Source organism: Protopterus annectens, chromosome 1.part0, assembly GCF_019279795.1.
Source record: "Protopterus annectens isolate FY-2018-M chromosome 1.part0, PAN1.0, whole genome shotgun sequence".
Classification (NCBI taxonomy): domain Eukaryota; kingdom Metazoa; phylum Chordata; order Ceratodontiformes; family Protopteridae; genus Protopterus; species Protopterus annectens.
The window spans coordinates 1,245,252,333-1,245,270,372 of record NC_056725.1 but is presented as its reverse complement, the minus strand read 5'-3'; the positions used below and the strand labels follow the sequence as shown (position 1 = coordinate 1,245,270,372).

Below are 18,040 nucleotides of genomic sequence, written 5' to 3'. Positions count from 1 at the left end.
CAGAAGGTCGACACTCTAAAGAAGGAGACGAGAAGACCGATGACGCAGATGATCGACAAGGTGAGATCCCGACGGACGAAACACTGACATGGGAAGGTGTGAGCGTGACTCGGTAAGTGTGCAATAGAGTGAGGGATTTAGTGTTAGGGAGCAGACAGGTAAGTGTGGGATAGTGAGGGACTGTAGTTTTAGGGGCGGGTTAAGTGAGTTAGGGTTAGGGTGCGGGTAGGGTGAGTATGCGATAGTGATGGACTATATGTTTAAGGGTGGGTTAAGTGAGTTAGGGTTAGGGTACGGGTAGGGTAAGTGTGCGGTTGTGTCTGACCTTAGGGTTAGGGTTTGGGTTAAGGTTAGTGCATGTATAGTTGTGTGTAATGTGTAGTTTATGTTTTGTGTGTCTGTGTTTTGGGTGTCGGTGTTATGGTGTTCGGTTTTGTGCGTTGTCGGTATTGTGTGTTGTCGGTCTTTTGGTGTCGGTCTTTTGGGTGTCGGCTTTGTGGCATGTCAGTGTTGTGATAAGGATCCATGCCAACTATTTAGGCAATATTACAAAACTGAGCTTATATGTGTGTGGTAGTAAAATCTCCCTGATGATGGAATCTACCAGAGTATTCATTACCAAGAAAAAGAAAAAGGCTGGACTGACATGCCTAAAGATATAGTTTATTTTCTGGTTGTCAATGCTAACTCATAGAGGGAGTGAGAATTAGCCATTCACTGCTTTTTCAGGTTCCATATTATTGTAATCCCATCAAATGTGAAGAATAACTTAATTTTAAAACTGACTGAAAAGTTTATAGATTATATGAACTGCAAGCCATTTCTCTTGATTGATGTGAATTTTGATGTGAGATGAAAAGCAGGTGTTCTAGACATTTAGATTCAGCAAATCAGATCCTCAGGAAATGTAGGAAATGTTTATTGCATTGAATTATGCAGGCTGAGCTCGCAAAAAGGATGTTCCTAGACTGGACTGGACTGAAAGAGTAAAATGTGCCATTTAGCTATTTGATAAGAGAGAATGTTAATGGGAAAGAACTATGTGATGTATTTTGAGTCTGATCCCAAAGATTACTGATATACTGTTGAATTAATGCTCTAACCTGGTAAACTTTACTCTGGCACTTGGTGATATCACAATGACTTAATATATGAATCCCAGAGCCTAGGGAAATATCTTGGTTGACCAGGATGGCTGGAAGATGGCTCATTATAAAAAGAACACATGATCAAATTTTTGTTGTGAAAGTATATGTCTCTATTCACATTCATCATTTGTATTTTAAGCAACTCATAAACCATCAACTGCAGTCCAGCAAAACCTTTCTCGTGGCTACTGTAGGTGAGTGCAGGTACTGTTGTACTTGCTCCTTACAGATGATGAATTAGGTTATGTTGGACTGTGAGTAGTGGTCAGTGAGTCAGTCATAATCCAGTCAATGAAATCCAGTTCATTCATAAATACATATACATCTCTTATATATCTACTTGTATATCAATTTATTTCTGTATATATATATATATATATATATATATATATATATATATATATATATATATATATATGTGTGTGTGTATGGGTTCCCTATATAATTTCAAAATTCTGATATCTCGAATGTCAGGATTTTGAAATTATAATAGCGAAGCCTGTAAATTGCGAAACACTAGAAGTATGAAATTCAAAATCCCGAAGAACAGAGATACAGAGATTTTGAATTAGCGCTTCTGGTGTTTTGCTGTGTGAATTGTAAGGTGTTAGGTTGGGTATGTATGTGTGTGTGTGTGTGTGTGTGTGTGTGTGTGTGTGTGTGTGTGTGTGTGTGTGTGTGTGTTGGTTATAGGCTTTAGTGTCTGTCAGTGTGTGTTGTGACTGTGATGTGTGTGTGCGATGAAGTGTAAAATGTGTTGGTGTGAGTTATCTTTGTGTGTGTGAATGTGCAATCTCGGAGTTAGTATATATAAATGGGGGTGCAGTCCCCCACATGGGGGGTGCAGGGGGGCTTGCCCGCCTGCTTATCTGTAGTGTAGGAGTTTATATTTGAGTTGGGGGGGGGTTTGTGTATGTGTTATTTGTGTGCTGTGTGTGTAGTGTATTGTCGGGATTTTGAATTTCATGGTTGTGTGGTGTTCGGGATTTACATGTTTCGGCTATGTAATTTCGAAATACTGAAATTTGTGATTTCAGTATTTTGGGATTACACAGTGAATCTATATATATATATATATATATATATATATATATATATATATATATATTTAAAATAGGGTTTGAGCATCCACATCCCTCCGTACTCACCTCCCATCTACCACCTCGGGTGCTCCCTCTCTGCCTTAAAGCACAAGGATTACCTCCCTGCCTCATCCAGAAGACACCCTTGATTTGTCTGCTACCTATGCATCACTGAACGCTGCCATAATAAAGGGCATCTGTACTCTAAAGAAGTGTGAATGTATGTAGCCTTGTAAAGTCTACTTGTATCCTACAAATAGTACTAGTAGTTGTTAGTCTGACTTCCCGTGTGTGCATTAGCAGCCTACCGCAACTCACTGGACACTCTCCCCCTCTAGTTTTATAATACCTTATTAGTATATGTGTACTTCTCTATCCTTCAGTCTGCCATCTCCTTCTTGCCACTAGGTGGCAGCATAGACCACGGCAGACTGATCACGCAGTATTATTCTACTAAAGTTTCTACCCAACTATATTAGCTATTTCCACAGATTCTCCCCATCTGTTCTATGCTAACTCCCTCTACCCTCCTGGACTGGCCAACCCAAATATAAATATTGCCTACACTACATAGCTCCAACTCAACCCTAATTTAAGTGTCTGAGCTGCAGCTACTGATAGTTTTTCACAGTCCTCGCTTCTTCTGGGCTCTATTTTTTATGGGATTCACTCCCTCCCACTGACACCTCTCCAGTCCTATTATACACCTCCACCAAACCCCTCCGCTTTAGCTAACTTCCACCTCTGCAGTTTACTTCTAGTGGACACTGTCAGTGGCGCCATATTTAAAATACGGTTTGAGCATCCACATCCCTCTGTGCCGCTCCTGTGGTTGGGCTGCTTTACTCACCTCCCAGTAGGTTCAGCAAAGTGTTTTCTGTTTTACATACACTTGATGTGACTATATGTACTACATTTCTGTGTTTTAAATTTAGTGTGAACTTTAATTGTGCATAGTGATTTAAAGCTGACTGCAAATCCGCTTGTATGTTTACCATTGCCATTTAAGATAGCGTTTAAATTGATATAGCTCCTTATTTGGTAGATTCTGTAATATAGTTTGGATTATGTGCTTAATTGGGCATAGAGGTGCAATGCTGATGGCTAATCAGCTGGTATGATTACCGCTAATGTACAGATATAGAAGACATAGTAAAAACGGCATGTGCTCTGTGCCTTTGCACAGCAACTGGGATAAAATCACCTAGCATAGCACATTTCCTGTCTGAAAGGCTGCAGTGATTATGGCCACCTCAGGCATATTATTTTACTACTGTTGAATTCAATCGCTTGAGGACGCCAGAAATTTTATGTTTTCTACTGCCTAACTCGGTTGCATATGGATGCTATTCTAACAAGAACACGTGGAAACCCCGTTCTCATGTTAATGCGTCACAGTGAAAGATATAACTGCCCAAGCCACTGCATTATCACTATTACATTGTAGAACTGCTTTTAGCTAATGCATGTGTCTATAAGAATACTGCCTGACCATTTGTACTGTTTGACTATGACACTGCTCTGTTGCTTGCATTTATGACCGCTTTTGCTAACCCTACCCTCCCAAATAGCCCAGGGGCATTTTCTCTCCCTTGGTCTGTGGGCAATTGTTAGATTGTGGCTCCATTGGCTAACTGTATTGTATGTATTACCTATATGCACTGTTTTATAATGTTGCCTTTTAATCCTACTCTATCGCTCCCCTTCTAATCTTTCTCACTTTCTAGCCTGTCTCTACTTACTGTACAAGCTAGTACACCTCTTCACATCCTGATAGCCCTTCCTACTTGCCCTATCCTTCTACCTCCCCAACTTTGCCATCCACCCTACCTAACTCTGTGTGTGCCTCTCTCTCTCTCTATTGTACAGTCTACCGCCTCGGGTGCTCCCTCTCTGCCTTAAAGCACAAGGACTACCTCCCTGCCTCATCCAGAAGACATCCTTGATTTGTCTGCTACATATGCATCACTGAACGCTGCCGTAATAAAGGGCATCTGTACTCTAAAGAAGTGTAAATGTATGTAGCCTTATAAAGTCTACTTGTATCCTACAAATAGTACTAGTAGTTGTTAGTCTGACTTCCCATGTGTGCGTTAGCAGCCTACCGCAACTCGTTGGACACTCTCCCCCTCTACTTTTATAATACCTTATTAGTATATGTGTACTACTCTATCCTTCAGTCTGCCATCTCCTTCTTACCACTAGGTGGCAGCATAGACCAGGGCAGACTGATCGCACAGTATTATTCTCCCAAAGTTTCTACCCAACTATATTAGTTATTTCCACAGATTCTCCCCATCTGTTCTATGCTAACTCCCTCTACCCTCCTGGACTGGCCAACCCAAATATAAATATTGCCTACACTACATAGCTCCAACTCAACCCTAATTTAAGTGTCTGAGCTGCAGCTACTGATAATTTTTCACAGTCCTCACTTCTTCTGGGCTCTACCCTGCTCCATTCGCCCTGCGGGCTCACTCCGCTCCCCTACCCTACCCCCAATTCCCACCCACCCCCAGTACATCTACACTTATACTATCCCCTGCTCACCTGACCAATCTCCCCTCCAATCAGCATCATCCTATAATTACACCCAACCACACCCAAGCTAAACTCCCCACCCAATACCCAATCTTGAACCTACTATCCAACCCCTACCACACCTAACCTATTTACCTAAATAACATTACTGCCAAACACAATACCTCCACCCAAATAAATCATGCAGGGAATACTACCAATACTACTACTAACTCTCACTACTCTTGCCTATACCACATCTACATACACTAACATACCATTAAACAATACCTTCCACATAACACATATTTACACACACACCTACACACAAAGATATTAAAATCTGTTCCACACTGTTTAATGATTGCTCATTGTTTTATATATACAAACCACACACCACATTTCCTCTCAATAAACAAACAGTAACTAGAGTACATACAGACCTAGCATATGCCATAAAACTCAGTCTGTTCTTTAAAAAACATCTACTAATCTCAGGAGACATACACCCCAACCCAGGTCCAGACAACAAAATTCTCCCACACAAACAGAACTCAGACCTACTTATTATTAATCTAAACTCAAGAAGTATATCCAACAAACTACATGGCCTATACGCATTCATAGCACACTACTCCCTGATATACTAACCATTACCGAGACCTGGCTAAAACCCACCACCCAAAATGAAAAAATACTCCCCCCAGGTTATAATATCCTAAGACTAGACAGAGATGCCAAAAAGGGAGGTGGAGTTGCAATTGTATTTAAAAACACACTTAACCTCCAACCTCTGAGAACTCCACTGCCCACATTTCTGAATACTGAAATATTAGGCTCCGTTATATCCCTCCAAAAAAAAAAGAGAATCAACATGCTCTGCAGTTACATTCCTCCAGGATATAATTCTCCCACAATAGAGGAAATTTTACAATGGGCTACAACCAACCTTCTCCAAGAAACTATCCTGTTAGGTGACCTAAACCTAGACTGGCTAGCCTGCAACTCCAACAATCCCTCAAACCATATTAGCTTATTTGGATTCTCACAATTAATCGAAGAACCCACCAGGGTTGACAAAAAATCCAAAAAACATTCCATACTTAATTGGACTTTAGTTAATTTCCCCAAAGAAAATTATCATGTGGGCTGCCTACCTGATGAACTAAGTGACCACTACCCCACATTCCTCCTTCGTAAACAGGTAAACATACCCAAACCCATACTATATAAAGAAACTAGAGATGACCACAAGTTAAATCCACAAAGTCATAACAGCATGCTACAACAATGCAAATGGCACCCACTACAAACTCTAGCATTAGACCAGGCAGTGGAGTTCTTCAATAGTACTTTTATGAATGTTCTAAATACAGTATCTCCAATTAGGAAACTTAGAACTAAAGTTAATTATGCCCCTTGGCTAAATAAAACCACAAAAACCTTACTAAAAGTTAGAGACAAGGCCTGGAAGATCTGGAAAATGAATAACACCACACAAGACAGACAAAAGTATTAACAACTTCGGAATCAGGCCAAAAAACAAACAAAAATGGATAAACAAAACTACTTCCTACATTTCCAAAACAAACATCCCAAAAACCCTCAAAAGTTCTGGCAAGCTATCAATTCCCTTCTGAAACCCAGAAAAACTACCACCCTAACTCCAAGCACCAATACTGACAATGACAGCATAGCTTCTCAATTTAACTGTCACTTCACAGAATCTATTTGGTCATTATCCACCCAGCTATCTAACAATGACTCTACAATCACCCCCATTATAGATAACAATAATATTCCTTCCTTTTCACTCTCACCTGTACCAACTTCCACAGTTAAAAAACTACTCTCAAAACTGAAACCTACCACTCTTGCAGCAGATGGTCTACCCACTAATTTCCTAAAATTAGCTGCAGAGTCCCTAGCCTACCTTGTCTCAATTCTTATAAACCGCTCCATACAAGAAGCCTACATCCCCCAACTATGGCAAGTGTCATATATTATTCCCCTACACAAAGGCGGAAACTCCTATGAGCTATCAAACTACCGCCCCATTGCTATCTTATCCCCCCTTTCCAAGCTCCTGGAGAAATGTATTCACTCCCAAGTGATGCACTTCTTAACCTCACATAATCTCTTCTCCTTCACACAGCATGGCTTCCCCTCCACTACTGCCTGGTTCAGAAACTACCTCTCTGACAGAAAACAGTCAGTCAAATGGCAAGGTGTACTATCACCCCTCCTACCCTCTACCATAGGTGTTCCACAAGGATCAATACTGGGGCCTCTACTATTTACCATTTTCACCAACAAACTACATACATCCACCCTGTATGCATCACTGATACAATACGCAGATGACTCAACCCTAATCTGCTAAGCCCCATCCATAACCACTCTACAAAATCTAACCCAAGAGTCCTTCTGCTCCGTGGAAAAATGGATTACTGATATCCAACTAATTCTAAACCCCAACAAGACCAAATTACTTTTTTTCACCCCCAACAAATCCAGAAAAACACCTCCTTCCTTCACTATCACCTCCAAAAACGGAACCACAATCTCTCCCTCCCCCCATATTAAGCTACTTGGTGTTGAAATAGATAAGGACCTTAATTTTGATGTCCATATCTCTCAAACCATTAAAAAAGTACATAAAAAACTAGGAACTTTATACAAACACAAAAACTTCATATCAGACCAAGCACGAATCACCCTAGCCCAAACCCACCTTTTGTCTACCCTATTGTATGCATCACCAATCCTAACCCACATCAGGAAAACAGACTTAGACAAACTAGAATCTTGTTACAATAAGATTGCAAAATTCACCAATAACTCTACTTTTAGAAGCCAACACTGTCTTGCCCTAAAGGGCTACAGTGGTTAGAGCTCTCTCAATTAATCAGTTATCACCAACTAGTGCTCACCTTTAGCATACTAAACAATCCCCACAAAACTCCAGCCCTAAACCAACTACTGAACCAATATTCAGCAAACCGTCCACTACGCTCATCCAACAAAACCCTCCAAAGCCAACAATACTGCAGGAAAAGCTCTTTTCTCTCATACAATTGTTAGGAAATGGAATAACCTCCCCCAAAATATCTCTTCTGCATCATCTATCTTACTGTTCAAAAAGTTACTTAAGTCACACCTCTTGCAATCCTGGCTCTGTCCTTGCATCACATAATGCTTTCCTGCTCTCCACCAATTCTTCCTACATTCCTCTCTTCACTGCTCACTTTCTCTTTAATACAGTTGCCAAACACTGCCATACATGGCCTGCTATGTGTAAATTATTATGTTTTCTGCGATATATCTTTTGATAGCATTGGTAAGTCTGGAGTTTTTCTCTCCCAATTTCTGCCATCCAGGGTCTACTATGTTTAAATTAAGTTTGCTTGGAAGAAACCATTGTAAATTTTCTACTGATTGTAAGATTTTATTCTTTTGATTGTAAAATTACCAGTGTACATGTTATTTGATGTGGAGCTTTTCTCCCCAGGCCTCCGCTGTAAATGGACCTCGTTCCAGTTGGACTTTCCCGGTAAACAAATGTAAAATAAAAATAAATAAATATATATATATATATAAAAGATTATATTCAAACTGACATTGTGAACATTTTTTTTATAAGAGATGGTTGCAAATGTGCCTTTTCAATTTTGATAGTTGATCTTGATTTGTTGAATGAATCAGGATCATGCTGATACAGGAATACATATAATAAAGTATTTTTAAGGGGAAATGTCCGGATTGGAACAAATGTACAATGTTTGAGTTCTGAGAAAGTAAATGTTGGAATTAGGCATTTGGCAAATGTTTTGGGAGCAGGCAAAAGACCCTTGGTAATTATATGAATGGTAAATGCCAATATCCCTATTTTCTACCAGCTATTAAAGGCATTCATTAACATATTTTCTTTGGTGAACATGCCAGTAAGGATAACCTAATTACAATGTCACTAAACTCAACACCCTGAGTTTTTAGATTTATGAGCCTATTCAAAGTACACAGATCTGAGGTTGTTTTCTACTTTCCATCCATTTTGGAAACAGACAAAAAGATTATACAATCCATGTTTTATCCTATATGGGAACTTTTGTTATTGACAATAACTGTAAACTAAAAGAAAAGTCATTTGTAACAGACATGGATAGATATCAGGGATAAAACCTGGAAATGGCTTTGAAGCAAATAGTTAACATAATAACTACAACCCCTTATTTAGTTGTATCAATTTGTCTACAATAAGGGTTTTCTGATGACTTGCAAACAAGGATCACCTTCCTTTCAAGGGTATCAATGAGAAAATGTATTTGGTACCTCCAAAATCAGGATATAGTCACTTAGAAAAATTTATAGAACAAGGGTACAGACATTTTTTGAAAACAGTGTTGGTTTAGAAATTGTCAATCATGATTTCACAAATTGATTCCTTGGTTAAAATTTCTGATTTTTGTCTGGATTTCTTCTTACAATTTCAGGGACTCCTATTAATATTCCTTTAGAAAGTAGAAATGTAACTTAAAGATAGAAAACCCTAAAGATTTTGGGACTTCAAAATTATGAAAAGATTACTTACATAAATAAAAATTTATCCTAATGACTTCTTTAGTATCAATAACATGAAAGCAGGCATTTATCAGATCTTAACATTTAATAATATGAGATAGGATATTATCAGCAGCAGAAAGCAGCTGCAATGAATTATTCCTTAATTTATCTTCTGGGACCAGCATTAACATTTGTCTGGTTTGTTAATATAAATTGAAGAGACAAGAATGCAAGTGTGTCTAGTAATTAGGTACTGTTATAGTTAAGAATGCAAAACAGTAAACATCATATTTTTCAAATGATTCATATTGTTGAAATAGTATTTCACCACATTTTGAAAGAGTGCCATCACGTAAACAGTAAACATCATATTTTTCAAATGTTTCATGTTGAAATACTATTTCACCACATTTTGAAAGAATGCCATCATCTAATTCCACATCATTTTATAAAATGGTTCAATAAAGGTTTATAGACTATGTGAAATCTTTCTGGTCTTCAGATGTAGATAACAAAATGTTAGCGTACATGAAGCAGCATTACAAACATCCTTAACAGTCCTCTACAGTTGGGTTAGATAAAGTTTTATGCTTTAGGACATAGCTAAATTAGCAAATATTTGATTGGGTGATTCATTAGAGGCCACTCATGGTATCCTGTCAAAATTCTTCCTCGTCAAATCAGTTCACTATGGGGCATAACTCTGAAACTTCAGCTACATCCTGACCCATTTCTATTGCCAGATTATACAACTACAGAGTGATAGCAAGTTAGTCATTACAAACTGGTCAGCACTCAACACAGTCAATTAAGTCTGACTAAAAACGGCAAAATACCACTTTTTTGAGAGCAAGCTCCATGTAACTCCATACAGTGAGCTCTGCTGTCATATCCCTAACTTCTACTATTCTAACGTTACTAATCTAACTGTAAAATCAGTTCTCTTCAGGTTAAGGGTAATTAATGTTTTAGCTCCAGCAACCCTAGGTGACAAAACTCTACCCTCTATTTTTAGAAATGGGTTTCTTCATTTTTTCATATCATATAGCTACGTATGAAACATTTTGTCTTACTAGTAGTTATAGACCACTACTGTCACTGTTTGTGGCATAGAAATAGGAAGAGATACTTTCCTCTGAGAAAATGTCTGCTTCTGCAGAACACAGTCCAAGTAAAGATGAAGGTAGGGAGAACCTCTGTTTAAAATTGCATGACTCTCCTGTTTTATTAAACTAAAATACCCCTTTATGAAAAGAGTACAACTGGGAAAAACAGTGAGTGTGTCGTGTGTATGTTTGTATGTGATCAGGTATGTGACTGTGTTTTGAGATGAGACGGAGGTAAATAAGACCAACAAACTCCCACACTGATAAGTGGGAATCATGGAAACAGACACAGGTGAAGAAAAGATAGTGTATCATCATTCTGAGTGGAAACCAGACTAGCACACTGTGGGTGGGATGAAAACAGGATTGAATGGCCATAGGTCATAGGCTGTACATCATCTTTATCAAATATAAGTTCAACAAAATTTAGCCAGAATTTGGGTCCTTAACTTACGTCTGTTGTGACTCTTTAACTTAGGGTTAAAACACTGGTCTTATAAACCAAGGATCATGAGTTCAAATCTCATCAGAGCCTGTGGTTTCAACTTCTGTAATATCCTATCCTTGAACAACATATTGGAGACAATAGGATCACTTTACTTTTCTGAAGTATTAGAAAACACAGCATTTAAAAATTTATCTTGTCTGTATTTGCTGATGTAGAAAGGATTTTTTTTATTTTAAAACATATTCTTTAGAAGACTGTAAATATCAGAAGACTGTAAATATCAGAGTTATCAGAGGAAAGGGCAAACAAAATAATCAGTCATTTCATTTCTTTCCTGAAATGCATGCAAATCTGCATTTCATTTAGCCATTATATGTATTCATTTATTCTCTCTCTAATATCTGTATTATACTAGTTAAACTGCATGACAGCCACACCCACATGCATATACCACATAGGTTCATAGGTTCATAGGTACATACTAGGCTACTGGCCCAAGGGCCTATGTAAGCCTAGCCAACAAGGTTCCCTGGCTTACACCACCCAAGAAAGTTAATTTCCTGTGCCACTGTCAAGCAGAGATACAGAAGTGATCCCCGGGGTGTATTTCCTATTTCCCATCCGTTCATTAAAATTTTTCTTGAAGAGTGCTAACGAAGAGCTTTGCTTGACATAGATGGGTAGCCTATTCCAAAGTATGGGAAGTATCTGGGACATGAATCTATCCCTCCAGCATGTCCTGTTTATTGTGGTGACAAGTTTTAGGTCCCTAGAGTGTGTAGCTTGGAGGGATTGGGATTTCTTTAGGTGTATCATGTCCAACAGCTCTGGGTTTGACATATCTTTATATGTTAGGCAGAGATCACCTCGGAGTAGGAATTATGCTATGGAGTAAAGCTGGAGTTTTTTGAGATGGTCAGTGTAGGGCATCTGCTTGGAGCCAGTAATCCTCTTTGTGAGGTACTTCCGTGGCCTTTCCAGCTGCTGCAGATGTCTTGTGAGGTACATTCCAAAAGGGGCATTGTACTTTCTAATGGGTCCAATGAGTGTCGAGTAGAGGGGAACAATGACCTCTTTTTTCCTGGATGAGAACCCTTTTATGATGAGGTGTGCCACGTTGAAGGACTTCCTGACTACTGTGGTGATGTAACTATCAAAGGACAGACTACTGTCCACCTGAGTCCCAAGGTATCTTATCACACATTCAAGGTTAAGTAGACTGCTTTCTATGTAGTAGTTTATGGGTAAAGAGTTTTTACCAAAGGGGATGACAATGCACTTTTTGGCATTGAGCTTGAGGCCATGGCTCTGACACCAGGCATCTGTCTCAGCGAGGCCCTTCTGTAGGATTTCCACATCATTTGGGGACTTGACTATGGTTCCTAGTTTGCAATTATCTGTGAACTTCATTAGCCAGAGGCCTTCTATGTTAGCCTGTACTTCAGACAAGTAGATACCAAACAGGACAGGTCCCAGGACTGAACCCCGTGGTACTCCACTTGTCACTGGTTTGAGGTCAGATTTGGAGTGTGCAGCTTTTACAGTGTGGGTTCTGTCAGTGAGCCAGATGGCAACTCATCTTGTGATATAGGGATTTATACCTAGTTTAGTGTGTTTAGCTATAATTCCAGAATGGGGGATGGTGTCGAAAGCCTTGGCGAGGTCAAGATAGGCTGTGTGAACTACCTTACCCTCATCTCCAGCTTTGGTGACTGCCTCAAAGAAGTCGATCAGGTTCAGGAGGCATGATCTGCCTTTCACAAACCCAAATTGGGTGGGATCCAGAGTTTGGAGGTTACCAATGTCTTTGTTTATGAGTTCTATGATGATACGTTCCATGGCTTTGCAGACCAGGCTCATCAGGCTAATAGGGCAATAGTTCCTGAGATCAGTGGTGGCTCCCCCTTTGTGGAGTGGGATAACTGTTGCTGTACACCATTAATTGAGCACAAAGCCTGATGTGAGGCTATGATTGAACATGGTGCTTAGGTGGGGAGCCAGTTCGCTCTGAAGTTCATGTAAAATGCAGCCTGGGATGTTGCCCAGTCCCATGGATGCTGTGTTTGTGGCTTTAGAGAGTGCAGCTTTTACCTGCATAGTTGTGATTACAGGGACTCTGCATTCTTACTGTATAGATATGGGCCCTTTAGGGGGTGAGGGGGGGGGGTAAAGTTAGCACTGAACCTATCTGCCAGGATGTTGGCACTATCAGTTGGTTCTGTAATTTTTGTGCCATTGTGCTATAACTCAGTGCAGATCTGGGTGTTGACATTGAGATTCTTGACATAGCTATAGAATGCTTTGTGGTTGTCCTTAGAATCAGTGGTGATTTTGTTTTCGTAGTTAGCTTTGGAGGATCTTATAAGGGGTCTCAGCTTTTTACTGAGGCTGACCAGGGAGCTCCTCCACTCATGGGATTTTATTCTCTTTTGCAACAATTTCTTCCTTCTGTTGTACAGTTTGTTTATGGCAGGGGACCACCAGATTGGCTTCCTTTTTTAGAGGATAGCATCTTGGTTCTGTTTGGGATAGCACAATCCATGCACTTGTGTAAGTGCTTATAGAGTGCATATGTATAGGACTCAGCAGTCGTAACTGTATTGTCCATCTGCATGGGTGTCATGAAGTTCACCACTTCTGTCTTAAGAAGCATGAATTTGGCTTTGGAGAAATTTTTTACCATGGTTTCCTTAAAGGGAGGTGGGAGCGGGATGTGGATATCAAGGGTGATTAGTTTATGGTTGGATCAGTCCAACGAGGAGTTGACTTCAGGTGTAGAACACCAGTCATTCATGTTGGTAATGACTAGGTCTAGGATACTGTTGCCCCTGGTGGGGGTGTGGATAAGTTGATCCAGGACATTGGAGTTTACGAATTCCAGAAAGCGTTGTGTGAAGGAGTTGGTACATGAGTAGTTTTCCCAGTTAATGGTGGGGTAGTTGAAATCACCTATTATTAGGGTGTTTGGTTGAACCCTAATATTTTCCAGTACATCAAGAAAAGAGGAGTGAGAATCTTGGGGCATGGTGGGGGATCTGTTGCAGGCTGCAATTTGGATTGCAGTTTTGCTCTTAGTTAGTTGCACTTGGATAACCTCAGATGCATTATGCTGAGCAACTAGCCTGGAGGTGTGGATACCCTTAATGAATATGGGCACACCTCTACCTTTGGTGTTCCAGTCAAGGTTACATGGCCGAAAAGTGTGGTATGAGTTATAGCCTGGTAGTGCAGGGGTTCTCTCTGGAGCCTTGAACCAGGTCTCAGTCACTGCACATATATCTATGTTCTCCATTTTAAGGAGTGCCTCGAGTGAGTGCATTTTGAGATTTAGACTTCTAGCATTGAGTAGCATTACCCTCAGTTTTTGCTTGCCTGTTCCTGTTATGGTGGTGAAGTTGTCATTTGAACCTTGCCTAAAAAAGGCACTATAGGGGCATGATGCAATTTAGGACTGCTTCAGTTTACCTATAGGCATGTGTTTGGATTAAAAAAAAATACTGCGAAATCATGAGAACATGCACGGTTCAGACACAGATACTACAGCTAAAAACAAACCAGAGTACCAAGGGTTATAAGGCGGTGTTGGTAACTGCTACATCTCTGCACCAGTTAAGGCGATCTAGTTAAAAACAAAAATATCACATTGAAAATACATTATGATCCATTCTCAGACCAAAAAGAAATTAATCGTATTTACCTGAAGGAATATCTTTTCCACAGGCACATTAGCTTTTTTTTTTCTTTAATTTATGTTTTGCCCTGTTACAACATGGGATTCAAGTCTATCCTGGCAAGTTGTGGGAGTAAGGAAGAGAACAAGTCTTGGACAGGACTTTAGTCTTTAAAAAAATCAAAACTAAAGCATTTTTTTGCAAGGGGGCAAGCCTTTTGTATCCTGTCCAAGTATGGGGCAAGCCCCCCCATAACCCCAAACTATACCAACTCTGCAGTTGCAGAAAAAAAACAATGGAGAAATCTCCCAAGAAAAAGGAATGACAGTTTGTGCTTGTGTGTGGCAGCAGTGATTTACTGTGGAAAGCAGCTACTGGCATTTTGTACATTAGTGTTTTGTGACTTAGGGACTTAGCACTTAGGGAATGTGATCTCAGCGACTGCAGAACACCCATTAAGAAAGCAGTTGCAATGAACTCTGTGAACAGTGATGAATATTTTTGATTTATTCTTCTGTACAGGTGGCCTGTGATAATCAATTCATAGTGTGCCACTTGTTTGAAATGCTCTTCTTCCAGCTTTAATGTATCCATAAATATCCTTTGCTCTACTAAACTCTTTATCTGATGTTTATTTCCATAGATATATAGACTGTCTCTGTATTAGGTTCATCAATGCCTTTCTAATTTGTTTTATCTTAAATTGTATTCTTATTACACGTAAGCCGGAAAATACCCACCAATGCACATATATTAAACTGAAACCAAATTTTTACCCTCTAGCACTAATGATATTTTAATAACTAATCATGCTTTCAAATTTTCTATGAAATGTTCTTATCACAGAATGCTCCATAAAAAAATCATAATCAGCTCTGCAATGAGTTGCCCACCATAATTCACCCTACTGCATTGTTTTTTGCTGTTTCTTCCAATTATCTTCTGCCAATTTTCCAATTAGCCCACTCAATACCTCAATCTCACTTCCTCTTTGAATAAATCCCCAGTCATATGAAGGGCTCTTCATCTAACTGCATACACAACCCCTCCTTTCATCTGATATTTTTTCTTCCAAGTAAACAAACCAATAAAAAGGCAAATAAAATTTCTTTATACTTAATAAACCTTAATAATATAAACCCCTGCTGGTCTTGCTTACAATTCAAAGATTTCTCTGGTTATAGTAACAGCCTTCACAATTTCATTAAGGATTTTACAGCAATCATAATGACTGATTTGGGGCCCTAGCTGTATTCATCTGCTTGTACTAAATCTCCTAAGCCTTCCGAAACCTGTTAGATTTTTCAAGGCCATGTTGAAAAGGAATAGGGCTTTTCTATCCTGAGCCTAGGATCTGGAAACAATGCTTATCATCAGAAAATGAATAGAATTTCCAGCACCCAAAAATTTTTCACTTTCCAAGTTGATTTATTTATAAGTACTGATGCTTAAACTAATATATTCCTTTTCTTTCGCAATAATAAGAGAGATCAACAACAGATGTATAAGATACTGATCAAAGTTTGTTGAAGATTTTTTCACAGATGCAAAACATAATTGCAGAATAATTTTTCAGAATCTTTTTCAGATAAAATTATCAGAATGACAATCTGAAATATAACTCACAATCACTTCTATTTGCATCAACATGCATAGTGCCAATAAAAAATATAAAAACGAATTGTTTTGAATATAGAAGACGTTAAGCAAATTCTTTTTCGGTGAAATTTAATTTTGATTTTCTAGCAAATTGCAAACAAAGAGAAAAAAAATAGCTGAATCAGGGACAAATACAGCTATCTATTATTCCTCAATGAGGTAAATAAAAATTTTTTTGAAAGCACTTAGATTTGCAAAATCTAGGCAGGCCTGTGATGATCTGGGACAGCAGCTATCAGTACCATCTAACACCAGGTAAACAAACCTCAACAGGATTGTGAAATAATGGGCCGAGATACTGTTTCATTCTAAAACTCTCAAACCTGCCCTGCTTTGTGTGTAGCTGTGATGTTGCAGCTTATTAGGGGTTGGGGTTGTTTGCGTTGTGTGTATTATCTTCACTTTTATCACATGCACAGGAGTATTTTCTTTTTCAGAGACATAGAGACATACAAACATGGTTAGAGCAACTTGTGTGTAAGAAAAACATTGTGCAAGGAACATTACTGTATTACTGAAATTATTAGTTTTCATGAAATTTTCTTTCAGGCACACATCAGGCACACATAGGCACATATACACTTGGGGCTGGCTAGGAGGCACACAATGTGCATGTGATATGATGTATGCTTCTGACAAATGCATGACTGTGGCACCAATTTTACTTGCTTTCATCCCAGTCTAACACCAGAAGGGATGTATAGACAGTGACTGCCCTTTTTTTCTTGGGGGAGGGGGCAGAGAAGCAGGTAGTATTCCCAGATTAAGACCTGTATCTGTAAAACATCAAAACTTGTCAGTTTATTATTGTGAGCCAATATTTGTCTTTTTACTTGAACATTAAGCCTTGTACAACTGATTTTGTTTCTTTCAAAGAAGAATAATAGCATACAATAAGGTACTTATGTAAAAGGTAGCACAGTCATGATTGAAGGTAATAATATACAGCATAGATTTTTTTGACTTTGCCACAGTCCAAGTATACTTACAGTACTCTATAGCACTTTTAAACAAATAACTAGCTTTGCCCCAGTGCTCAAATGTTTTACAATTTCCTGGGTTGGTTCAGGGAGAAAGCCTACATCCCTACCTTACACATAAGTACAATGGGCCATCAAAGGTAAAAAAACAAAACAACACAATTATTCCTACATACATTTTGCTCATGCTTTTTCATATCTCTTAACAGCTACCATCAAGTGTTTTTCAGGTATACTGGTACATCCACAAGAAAGATGCACAGATAGAGCTGACAGATAGAAAGATATATATATATATATATATATATATATATATATATATATAGGTGTGGCGCTTGGAGTTGATATATTTAAGTAGCAGGGGGTATGTGGGGTGCAGACTCCCACATGGGGGTGCATGGGTGCTTATCCCCCGGCTTATACTTGGAGAACAGTAATTTAGTTTGCGTTTTACTTGTTTCTGTATGTACTTGTGCTGGAATATAACGAGTGTTGGTATCTTGTGTGTTTTCAGGATTTTGAGTTTTCAGTATTTTGAACTTTTGGTATTTTGGGCTTCAGGATTTTGGGCTTTCAGGATTCTGTAGCACTCATATATATATATATATATATATATATATATATATATATATATATATATATATATATTTATATACATATATATATATATATCTGTGTTTGTGTATGTATGTATGTATATATAAATATATATATATATATATATAAATATATATACATAGATATAGACACTTTTTTCATATATATATATATATATACATATATATATATATATATATATACATATACATATATATATATATATATATATATATATATATATATATATATATATATATATATAT

At 38.5% G+C, this 18,040-nt stretch overlaps 1 protein-coding gene across 2 annotated transcripts in view; it reads right to left on the bottom strand.

Moving 5' to 3' along the window:
• The window catches only part of TBX18 (T-box transcription factor 18), a 264,470-nt gene that overhangs the window by 141,713 nt on the left and 104,717 nt on the right, over positions 1 to 18,040 (bottom strand). The gene's annotated exons all lie outside the window — the stretch shown is intronic.